The following is a 10,883-nucleotide window of genomic DNA, read 5'->3' on the forward strand; positions in this document are numbered from 1 at the left end:
CAGGAGCGACCTGCCCTGAACCCATGTTGCCCTGGATTGTGCAGATTTTGGGAATCCAGGTGATTTGCAATCCTGCTTCTTAGCACTCTTTCAAAGATTTTTATGATGTGGGACGTCAGAGCTATTGGTCTATAGTTCTTAGCTAATGCTTTGCTGCCACCTTTATGGAGTGGGGCTATATCCGTTGTTTTAAGTGACTGCGGAATTTCACCCACGTCCAAGCTCCTCCTCCATAGTGTACTTAGGGCATGCGAGAGGGGTTTCTTGCAGTTCTTAATGAATATAGAGTTCCACGAGTCTGGGCCCGGGGCTGAGTGCATGGGCATGTTGTCAATGGCTTTTTCGAAGTCTGTCGGAGTTAGAGTAATGTCGGAAATTTGGCATACATTTATGGAGTTATGAGGCTCATTCATGAAGAAATCATTTGGGTCGTCGATCCTCAGGCTGATTAGTGGCTCACTAAACACAGAGTCGTACTGGGATTTCAGTATTTCACTCATTTCCTTGTTGTCATCTGTGCAAGTCCCATCCTGTCTGAGTAAGGGCCCAATACTAGATGTGGTATTTGCCTTGTTTTTGGCATATGAAAAGAAATATTTCGAATTTCTTTCAATTTCACTAATAGCTTTAAGCTCCTCCTGTCTCTCCTGGTTCCTGTAAGAGTCATTTAACTTAAGTTCGATAGTGTTCACTTCCCTGGTTAGCTCCTCCTTTCGTGTATCAGATATTCTAGCACTCCTGAGGAGCTCAGTGACTCTTCGTCGTCTTCTGTAGAGGGAGCGTCTTTCTCTCTCCAGTTTACACCTGCTCCTCTTCTTTCTTAGGGGAATATGCCTAGAACATGCTTCAGCTGCCAGGAAGTTGATCTTTTCAAGGCACTGGTTTGGATCCATGTCATTTAAGATATCTTCCCAACATGTTTCATTTAGGACATGGTTAGGCGCTAAAGCCATGAGGGTTAATTTAGCGCAAGACGTGATGAAGGCTTGATCCTTCGTCTGCTGAGCGCCAGACACGCGTTTCTTATTTGTGCACACCAAGATGCTCCACTGTGAGAATTAAAATACATTAGAACAATGAAAGGCAACAAATGGATCTAGAATAGCTGCAGGACTTGTATAAAATGTGGTACTTGAATTCAACCCCAACAAATACAAGGTTATGAACATTAGCGAAGGAGCGAAAAGACCGAAAACTGAGTATAAGTTTAGGTAAACAGAGTAAACACCTCATTCAAGGAGAAAGGCACACGTCACCCTAAATATATGTACAGATAGTGCTCGTTCGGCAAATTTAAAAGTAAGCTTCAGAAATTTCGAATCAAAAAGGTCCATTTATAAAACATATGTCAGGTTCATCTTGGAGTGTGCAACACCAGCAAGGAATCCGCAGTTGCTAAAGCATGTTAAGAAACTGGTGAAAGTGAAGAGGTATGCAACGGGGGCTAGTTTTAAAGCTAAAATTAAATGTAACTGAACCTCATGACTTTAGAGGTCAAAAGAAACTAGGGAGACATGAAAACAAAACACAAAGTATTCGGAAGAATTGATAAGCTAAGCAGGGGTAGGCAGAGGCGAGAAATAGGTACAGGAGGGCGAAAGTTAAAGACCCAGACAAGTTAAAGGGGTAAAAGAAAGCATTTCTTCAGCCTCTGAATAATTTATTTTTCTGACTTTCTTGTTTTTTTCTGTCCCTTTATGATAGCGATAAACTGTTTGTATGGAAGTAAAGGGGTAAATGGAAAATACATCAAGCCGAGGGGGTTAATGATGAAGGAAATGTTGAGAGTCCCTGACCTAGATGAAAAAACGGTGGAGGAAAACTAAATACATAGCTGTAAGAGTGGGTATGAGACTAGGGAGTAAATTTAACACGAAGCTTAGTAGACGGAGCCAGGAGCTAGAACTCGACCTTAACCACATATAGGTAACTATATGTAAGCGCCCGCCCGCGCGCGAGAACACACACACACACACACGTACGCAAGAGCAGTGATGGCCGAGTGGTTAAGGCGTCTGACTAGAAATCAGATGGGATCTTCCCGCGTAGGTTCGAATCCTACTCACTGCGGCATAATATTTCTTTACCTAGTAGTGACCAGTGAAAAGGCGGGGCCAGGGGCTACGAAACGACCGTTGCAACCAGAATTAGCTGAATACACACACATTGAGAAGTACCACCATTTCTCAGGGTAATGTACACACACGTGTGTCCTCGTCTAAAATACCCAGTGTAAATGCAATATATACATTTTTTAAAGGTAATTCAAAGGCTTTTTCAAAAAGTATTAATTTCAGGTGTATGAATAAATCTAAACACCGAATATTTCACAGAAAACAAATATTTTTTTATGTATCCCAGTGATCAGCTTAGTAATTTAACGGAATTTAGAAATAATAAATTTTGTCTTCATTTTCTCCCTAAATAAAATTTTAATTAGATGTCATTAAAGACAGGAAAAATTGCGAGGCTATTGAATATGTGGGCTATTTTGAAAATACACTTGCAGTCTCACACTAATGCCTGTCATCTGTTAATACTGGCGTAAGGAAGCCATTTGGGCTCTTTATGCCTATACTGGAGGTGACAAATGAGACACAAATGCAACATCTGGGAATGTTACACAAATGTCTCATTTTTCGATTTGTCAGTTTTGTAAACCATTCACATTATAGATATTGGAGATCTATAGTAGTGAAAAAAATGTTTTTTTCAAAACAGGCGTGGTGCTTCGTTTCTGCTTCATCGGAGTAATTATAATTATAATCACTGGAGAGCGCTAAACCCGTAGGATTATACAGCGCATGTGCGAGGGGGATGTAAGGTATTCAGGCTCAATTCAGGGAACCGGAGCACAGATCCAATTCTCTAAATCAAGAGCCCCTCACCAGTGTCAAGGAACCCCCCTTGAGGGGTCGTCGGAGTAAACTGCCACACATATAACACAACAAATTACTGTCACTGAAGCAACCACGAGGCATCGTAAGATTTATAACATAGCAAGTGGAATTTTCAACTGTCATGAAAAAGAGAGAAAACAGAATCGAGTAGTAATGAAACTGTCTCTTAGATCCACGAAAATCAAACGAAACTATAAATTATCTTTCATAATATGACCAAGCTCTCAGCAGATAATGAAATAGTTGAAAAGTAATTGTGGTGAGGATGGAGGTTCTACTGTCACATGAACGGTACTTGGAACAAAACCAAGCTCAGGTTTGAATTCAGCGTCTCAAAACTAGTTAGAAACATGTTTTTAAACGTGAACTAAAACCTTAGGTGACAATATATCGTAACAGACAAGCTGCTGTACAAGATTTTACTGAAATAATGTTTCGCTCTGTGTACAGCATGATGAAACAGTAACTTAATAAAGCTCTACACAGAACGAAACACTGTCCCAATAACAGTTTGCTTTGTATCTCGTGTCGGTCTTTAAAAACCACCGAACAGTATACATTAGGTTCTCGTATTCACCTTACCTTACCTTCCCGTAATCTCCACACTTGACATAGGATTCTCACACTATTCAAATTCAAGTTATCAATTATTCCTTCGCCTAGATTACTTTATATATATGTAGTGCCGAATAGATAAAAAGTGGTCAATTTTCTCTTATACGTTTAAAGATATATTTTTTCATTGATGTTAATGCAAAAAATTAATAATTTTGAACCAAAAGAACCTTGGAAAACTTACCTAACCTAATTATAAGACGCTCAATTTAATTTATCCTAATCCAACTAAATACATTTTAGATAACTTTGCAATAATTTAATAATAAATAATCACAATGAAATAATTTTTTTAGTTAGCTTCAGAATGATTTTTGAGAAATTATTGCATACATAAATTTTCACTTGCCTTATTTGGCAAGAAAAGCGTTGCTATTTAAGCCAAGATCGCAAGTTTTACATATTCGGCATGACATTATATATATATATATATATATATATATATATATATATATATATATATATATATATATATATATATATATATATATATATATATATATCAACAGTAACATCTAAACGCGTTATATAAGCATTCACAACTGATGTAACAATGTTTTGGTGCGTAGGCACTGGTCGGGCGTCAAGAGTCCATCATGAAACCACCTGGCATAATGAGCAATCCTGTGATTTTGTATAGTATTGTTAAGATCGTGTACTACAGACTCTACTAAATAGCTATTGAGCTTGTATAATCCATATTCAAGATTCAATTAGGTTTCTTTCTATGACAGAACTGTTGGGTACAATAACGTGGTTAAAGATAGCATTTGGGAACGAACGTGGTTAAAGATAGCATTTGACTCCTGCCCTGTTCTGAGTATTTATGTTGGGCTATTCTGGTCTCCAGAAGTTTACCTTTTTAACCAATATATGAGAGAGCACACTGGGTACATGGGACCTTGTAAACTCCACCAACTTTGTTGGAGGGTGTTCTTAATCAACCTTTGTTTCACAGTCTCAGTGCTTTTTTATGCAAGGTTTATATTGGTCTTAATGCCTCATGCGGGCAAACCAGGTTCTCATTCTACATTTTCCTGGCAACCACTTCCTTATATATATATATATATATATATATATATATATATATATATATATATATATATATATATATATATATATATATGTGTGTGTGTGTGTGTGTGTGTGTGTGTGTGTGTGTGTGTGTGTGTGTGTGTGTATTCCACAGTGTCTGAGTTTCCTGTTACACAACAGAAAATATGAAAGTTTGCACACACAGTGGTCCGACTGCTGTTCAAATATTGACAAATGTTCTCATCGTTTAAGGTGAAGTATACCCAGAGGAGATTTTTTTATTCTTTGGCAAAAATATTTAATTTTAAGAAAGTCTCTCTTAGCAGTTCCTTTCAAGAAAGATACACACATGACAAAACTTCAGAAAACGACCTTGACACAGTCTCCAGTAGCCTGGTTGAACAAAGACCAGGAGGCGATTACTGGACATAGAACCAAGCCTCCACTACTGCGTGTGTTGATTGATCCATGTGGGTTCAGCGCTTCATAAAATTACAATACGGAAAAGCAATGCTATCAACAATAAAATATTATTTAAAATATGGAAAAAATGTTATGTGAAATGAAGGAGGCTCATTTCTCTGTCTGAGGCCTGAACCACTATCTCCCCCGCCCCACGACATCCAACACGGGAGCAGCGAAAGTGACCACTGAATTAAATTAGGTGATCTACGATTTAGCAGATTATCAATCCAGAGTAATGAACGAAATTCACAGGCAATAATCAACGAGACATATTAAATTCAATCAAACAAAATATGTTTTAATCAGTTCGACAGGTTTTTCAAATCTAGTTTTATTAGCAAAAAAGAGAAGCCAATAAGACTAAATTACTTACAGTAACAAAGCCAGTCTATAAAATCGGACTAACAAATCCAGACTTACAAAACCTTAGAATACAAATCATGACTAGAGCAACAAAGCCAACAGGACTCATAACAAAATATGAACAGCAAAACCAAACAAAAACCCAGACAAAGAAAACCACACATAAAATCTAATATAAGCAGACTATGAAAATACAAAAAAAAAAAAAAGTCACGTAACATCACACACTTTTATCCTCAAAGAAAACTTTAAATCATCTATTCCACATTCAGAATTAAACATGCATTCAAAATTCACAAGGACAACTAAGTACAAGACGGCTCTCATCGAATATTCCAATGCCCTAGAATGGATTTGAGTCCACGTATCTCGGTCTCGAGACGATGTGTAAAGCACTCTAACCTTCCAAACCAGTAATGCATCCAAAATAATACATAACGTCTCATGTTTTTGGAACATTTTTGCTCCACCGATAATGTATGCTCTCTGGTTCATTTGTGTACACAGATACTTTTGTTGGTATGAAGCTACGGTGTTCGAATATTTCCAATTGTTTTAAATTGTGTACAGGTAAGTAATAAATATTATAAATATTTTCTCATTTTGGGGAATATCCGAGACACGCTGCTTATCAGAACTAGTCTAAGAGAACCTAACTTAGCAACACTGCAGGTGCCAAGAACCACAAGAGACATGATTACAAGGAACAGAACGAAGGGGACAAATGGAATCCAGTAGTTACCAAGGGCAGGTGGGACTTCAGTACAGGCGGACCCCGCTTTACAGCCCTTCAATTAACATCGCATCGCTAATGCAGCGGTTTTTAATTATACCCATTCATCATTTATTAAGACTTCCTACAATAAATATATTCACCACTCACCATATACTAAGGAAGAAAATATTTTAAAGTAATGTGTTTATAGTATATACATTTTATAGGTCTAGCTTATTACGGAGTACTGTAAAAAACAATATTTATATAAAATAACGCTCCATATATCATCTTCCGTGTGTATACGGAAAGTGGACGTGTATTATTCCCTGAAAGCGAACGCGTTTCATTCCTGTCAGGCAGTGGCCAGGACAGGAGCAGATGAGAGGTGTGTTTAGTTCAGTACCAGACGGGTGGTCACTGGGTGAAGTCATGATGTTTGGGCGGTAGCTTGAGTAGGTAATTTTGGTAAAATTTTTTAGCCTATTCTGTTTTGTGTATTTTCTGGTGCTCTTATAACCCGTTTGTTTGGTGGCTCTTGCAGAGCGGGGTTCAATGATAAACGTCTTCGGAGGCTTCTTACTTTATTTGCAAAGTCGTGGTGGGTACACAGGCTTGTGTGTTGTGCCCATGGCCCGGGAGGGCCATGCCCACGAGGGAGAAGACCTGTTGACTGCTTCTAGGCCGCTGAGTGAGGGCGAGTGGGACCAGCTTCCCACTGACCTGGGCAGGCCTAGAGGGCAGCACCTGAGTGCTGCAAAATATGAACTAAGCTGGCAGACAGCATAGGCTGACTGTGCAGACAGTACAGGCTGTCTACACTAATGTTAATTTGTAAAGCCCTATTAAGCAGGGGCCTGTGTTTTGGAAAGCATTTAACGTTTCCACTGTAGGTTATGTAGCCTCCAGAAAAGGGGGTTGTAATGCAGCCTCCCTGTTCATAAATGTTCATTTATTTTGTTGAACTCATTAGTAGCAGTGAGCTAATGTGAACTGGAGTGGGGTTGGTTGGTGGGTTTTTGGAGTAGATTGTAAGTTGTAAGTTACTTCTATTATTAATATATAGATATAATTTTGTATAGGCGAGTTTTTGTCCTTCCTTCCTAATAATAATTAATATTGTTTGATGTATGAGTACATGCTGGCCCAAGGTTCGCTGTGTTTTCAGAGTAATTTTAGAAGTCCAAAAAAAGACAGTTTGTTTCCAACAGTGCTCTTAAATTCTGATTTTTTTTCTGAACAAAAATGATTTTTTTTTTTTTCAACAAGTCGGCCGTCTCCCACCGAGGCAGGGTGACCCAAAAAACAAAGAAAATCCCCAAAAAGAAAATACTTTCATCATCATTCAACACTTTCACCACACTCGCACATTATCACTGTTTTTGCAGAGGTGCTCAGAATACAACAGTCTAGAAGCCTGGTCTCAGACCGGGCCGCGGGGGCGTTGACCCCCGGAACTCTCTCCAGGTAACTCCAGGTATAAAGATACACAACATATCCCTCCAAACTGCCAATATCCCAAACCCCTCCTTTAAAGTGCAGGTATTGTACTTCCCATTTCCAGGACTCAAGTCCGACTATATGAAAATAACCGGTTTCCCTGAATCCCTTCACTAAATATTACCCTGCTCACACTCCAACAGATCGTCAGGTCCCAAGTACCATTCGTCTCCATTCACTCCTATCTAACACGCTCACGCACGCTTGCTGGAAGTCCAAGCCCCTTGCCCACAAAACCTCCTTTACCCCCTCTCTCCAACCCTTTCGAGGACGACCCCTACCCCGCCTTCCTTCCCCTATAGATTTATATGCTTTCCATGTCATTCTACTTTGATCCATTCTCTCTAAATGACCAAACCACCTCAACAACCCCTCTTCTGCCCTCTGACTAATACTTTTATTAACTCCACACCTTCTCCTAATTTCCACACTCCGAATTTTCTGCATAATATTTACACCACACATTGCCCTTAAACAGGACATCTCCACTGCCTCCAACCGTCTCCTCGCTGCTGCATTTACCACCCAAGCTTCACACCCATATAAGAGTGTTGGTACTACTATACTTTCTGTAGACAGCCTGTACTGGCAGAGCACACAGCCTAGCCGTCTGCTCTGACTAGTTCATATTTCGCGGCATTCAGTGCTGCCCTCTGTAGGCCTACCTAGGTCGGTGGGACACACAGTCCACCCTCTCTCACTCCCGCCTGGACCGACTTGCCGTACACAAGTTCTCCCCCCTCCACGGACTGGCTTGCGGTCACTTCCTCACACTGCCCGTTGTGTACTCACTCCTACCCGATTAAAGCCAATCTAGTCCACGGCCGTATCATTGCTACCTACGCTACCTTCATCGGCACTAAACCGCTGTTCAACAGTAAGAACAGCAATAACAGTGGTGACAGCGGAGTCAGCGGCATTGTGAGCCTTTCAGGGTGGAGGGGATCGGTCGACACCAGTCAACATCATCCGTCGTCATCCAACGCACCTGCTAGCCTAAAGAGTTATCTGCTACTCCCAGCGTCTTGACGGGACCCGAGATAGATCTTCGTCCTAGATTTTTCCCACAAAATCTGGACATAGGCATCACGGCGTCATCTCCAGCCGTAGCAGTCACGTGTTCACCTCATCACCCTCTCTACAGCCCTTCAACACTCTCCAGCACCATTCTCCTGCCTCCTACAGCGTCCCTACGCCCTTCTCGCCGTCCATGTGTGTTGTGTTCTTCCCAGTTTCCTCCAAGAAGTTCTACCTGGCTTAGCCACGTGGGAACCCAGTTGGCTTAGCCCCTAAGCCAGCAAAGTTCAGCGTCTACAGCAGCTCGTGACTCATCATAGTGTCTACTACTACTCAGCGCCTACGTATCTCCAGCCAGTGCAGTTTTTTTTTTGTGTTGCCCAGTTTAAAAAATTTTTTTTTTTTTTTCCCTTTCCCTTGTTGTTTTATTCCCAGTTCATCACCAGTTCTGTTTTCCCCAGTGATTTGTTACAGTAAAACTTACTCGTCCCAGTTCAAAGTTTCACTTAAGCTTGTTTTTAGCACGTTCGAGTAGTGCAGTAAATGTTTTGTTCTCCGTGTGCTGAAGCCGCAGTCAGTCAGCGCGCCCAGACACGCTTGCCAGTGTAAACAACCATACACCAGCTGTGGTTCACGCCGGGTACCCACGTCTAATATTTTATACCTCCACAGAGTTACTCCGGTCTTTCCTGTTCTTCCCAAGTCCTTTCTGATATTTTTTTTCTACGACATTGAAGCCCCATAGCAGTATACAAATGCTACGAGGCGTGTAGTGTCACTAGAACATCACTGAAAGTTCCAGCACCTGCCGTACCTTCGTCCACCTGCACTCAAAGTTAAGTAAACAGTGACTTACCTAGCATTTCCTAATATTTTGTGACATTATTTAACTGTCCTGCACCAATACAGTTAGTTACTGAAGCCATACTTCAGTAAATTGTTCAGTGTCATCAGTGCACATTTTGCCATTTACCTACAGCTTAAATTTTGGGAATTTATTTTTGCACTCCTACATTTTAAATTCCAGTTTTTTTTATTCTGCTTCTTGCACCTCAGTTATTGATTTAAATTGTTCAGTGTTAACCATTTATACAATTTACCTCTCACACACAGTTTTCATGTAATTCCTGTGTGCTGTTATTTTTTTTTAGTTGCACCTGCAAGTTAGCCACAGATTGTTGACACCCCTGCACTGTTTTGTTTGTTAGTTTTTTTTTTTTTTTTATAAGTGTAATCTTCAAGTACTTAAGTATTAGTATATTCTACCTGCAGTCATACAATCTGTGCCTAGCCCATTAAATTTTTTTTTCTGTTCCCCCATTTATTTTGCTCTACATATATTCTATGTTTTATCAGTGAATATTCACCTATGTGCATTGCTTTTTGCTATTTTATATACCCAAGTCATTGAGTGTATTTTTGGGAACCTGCTTTTTTACCATTAATTACCAAAATTCCTTGTGAAGTTAATTAATTTTGACCTTGAGATTGTGCAAATTTTTTTTTTTTCTTTTTGCCAGTGTACACCCTGCTAACACCAGTTAACCTTTGCCATATTCTTGAATTTAATAATTTGCATTTTTATTAATTTTATTTTGTGTGCAATATAGCAATTCTGGTCAGTGTATTTTTTTTTTGTGTGATTTTTGGCACTATTCCATACTCTGATATCTTTTTGTGCCAACTTCCCTTGTGCTAGTGAATTACCCCTTTTTTTTTTGCATTTCAATTTGCAACTGTTAGCACCCGCAATCTTTTTAAACTGTGATTGCAGCACAGTTTAGTGTTGTGTAGTACCTGATTTATTTTAATTTTGTGCAATTTTTGCTACCAGTGTTTACAGTTCAACTCCTTTTCATAAATTTTGTTGCCAGATTCCTGGTGAAATTATTGACTAACCTTAGCTTCATTTTGTGCACTTCCCTGTAGTACATTCACTTGCATACATCTCTTATTTTGTGTTCAGAGTGTATCACTATTCCCCTTTTTATTGTTGTTTTGCTCAAATTATTTCTATCACTAAGCAGTTTACCTAGTACTGTGGTGCTGAGTTCTCTTTGACTCTGTTTTGAATTGTAGCCAGTGCATACCATTTCTTGCTCTGACCTGTTTACCATCTTCGTGACCTACTTGCATTTCAACAATTGACGTCATGACTAAGACACGCAGTGGCCATGCCGTTACCCCAGATTCTGCTGGTGCCAGCAATGGTGCCTCAGCCAGCGTGAGCACGCGGCAGGGCATCGAAGCCCCAGCGACAGTTGGTCAACTTG

At 39.9% G+C, this 10,883-nt stretch overlaps 1 non-coding gene across 1 annotated transcript; it reads left to right on the forward strand.

Moving 5' to 3' along the window:
- The first annotated feature begins 1,988 nt into the window (after positions 1-1,988).
- TRNAS-AGA (transfer RNA serine (anticodon AGA)) lies at positions 1,989-2,070 on the forward strand. The gene has a single exon. It is a non-coding gene; the product is annotated as a tRNA-Ser (tRNA).
- The last annotated feature ends 8,813 nt before the right edge of the window (positions 2,071-10,883 follow it).

The sequence above is a fragment of the Cherax quadricarinatus genome, chromosome 1 (genome assembly GCF_038502225.1).
Source record: "Cherax quadricarinatus isolate ZL_2023a chromosome 1, ASM3850222v1, whole genome shotgun sequence".
NCBI classification, from domain to species: Eukaryota; Metazoa; Arthropoda; class Malacostraca; order Decapoda; family Parastacidae; genus Cherax; species Cherax quadricarinatus.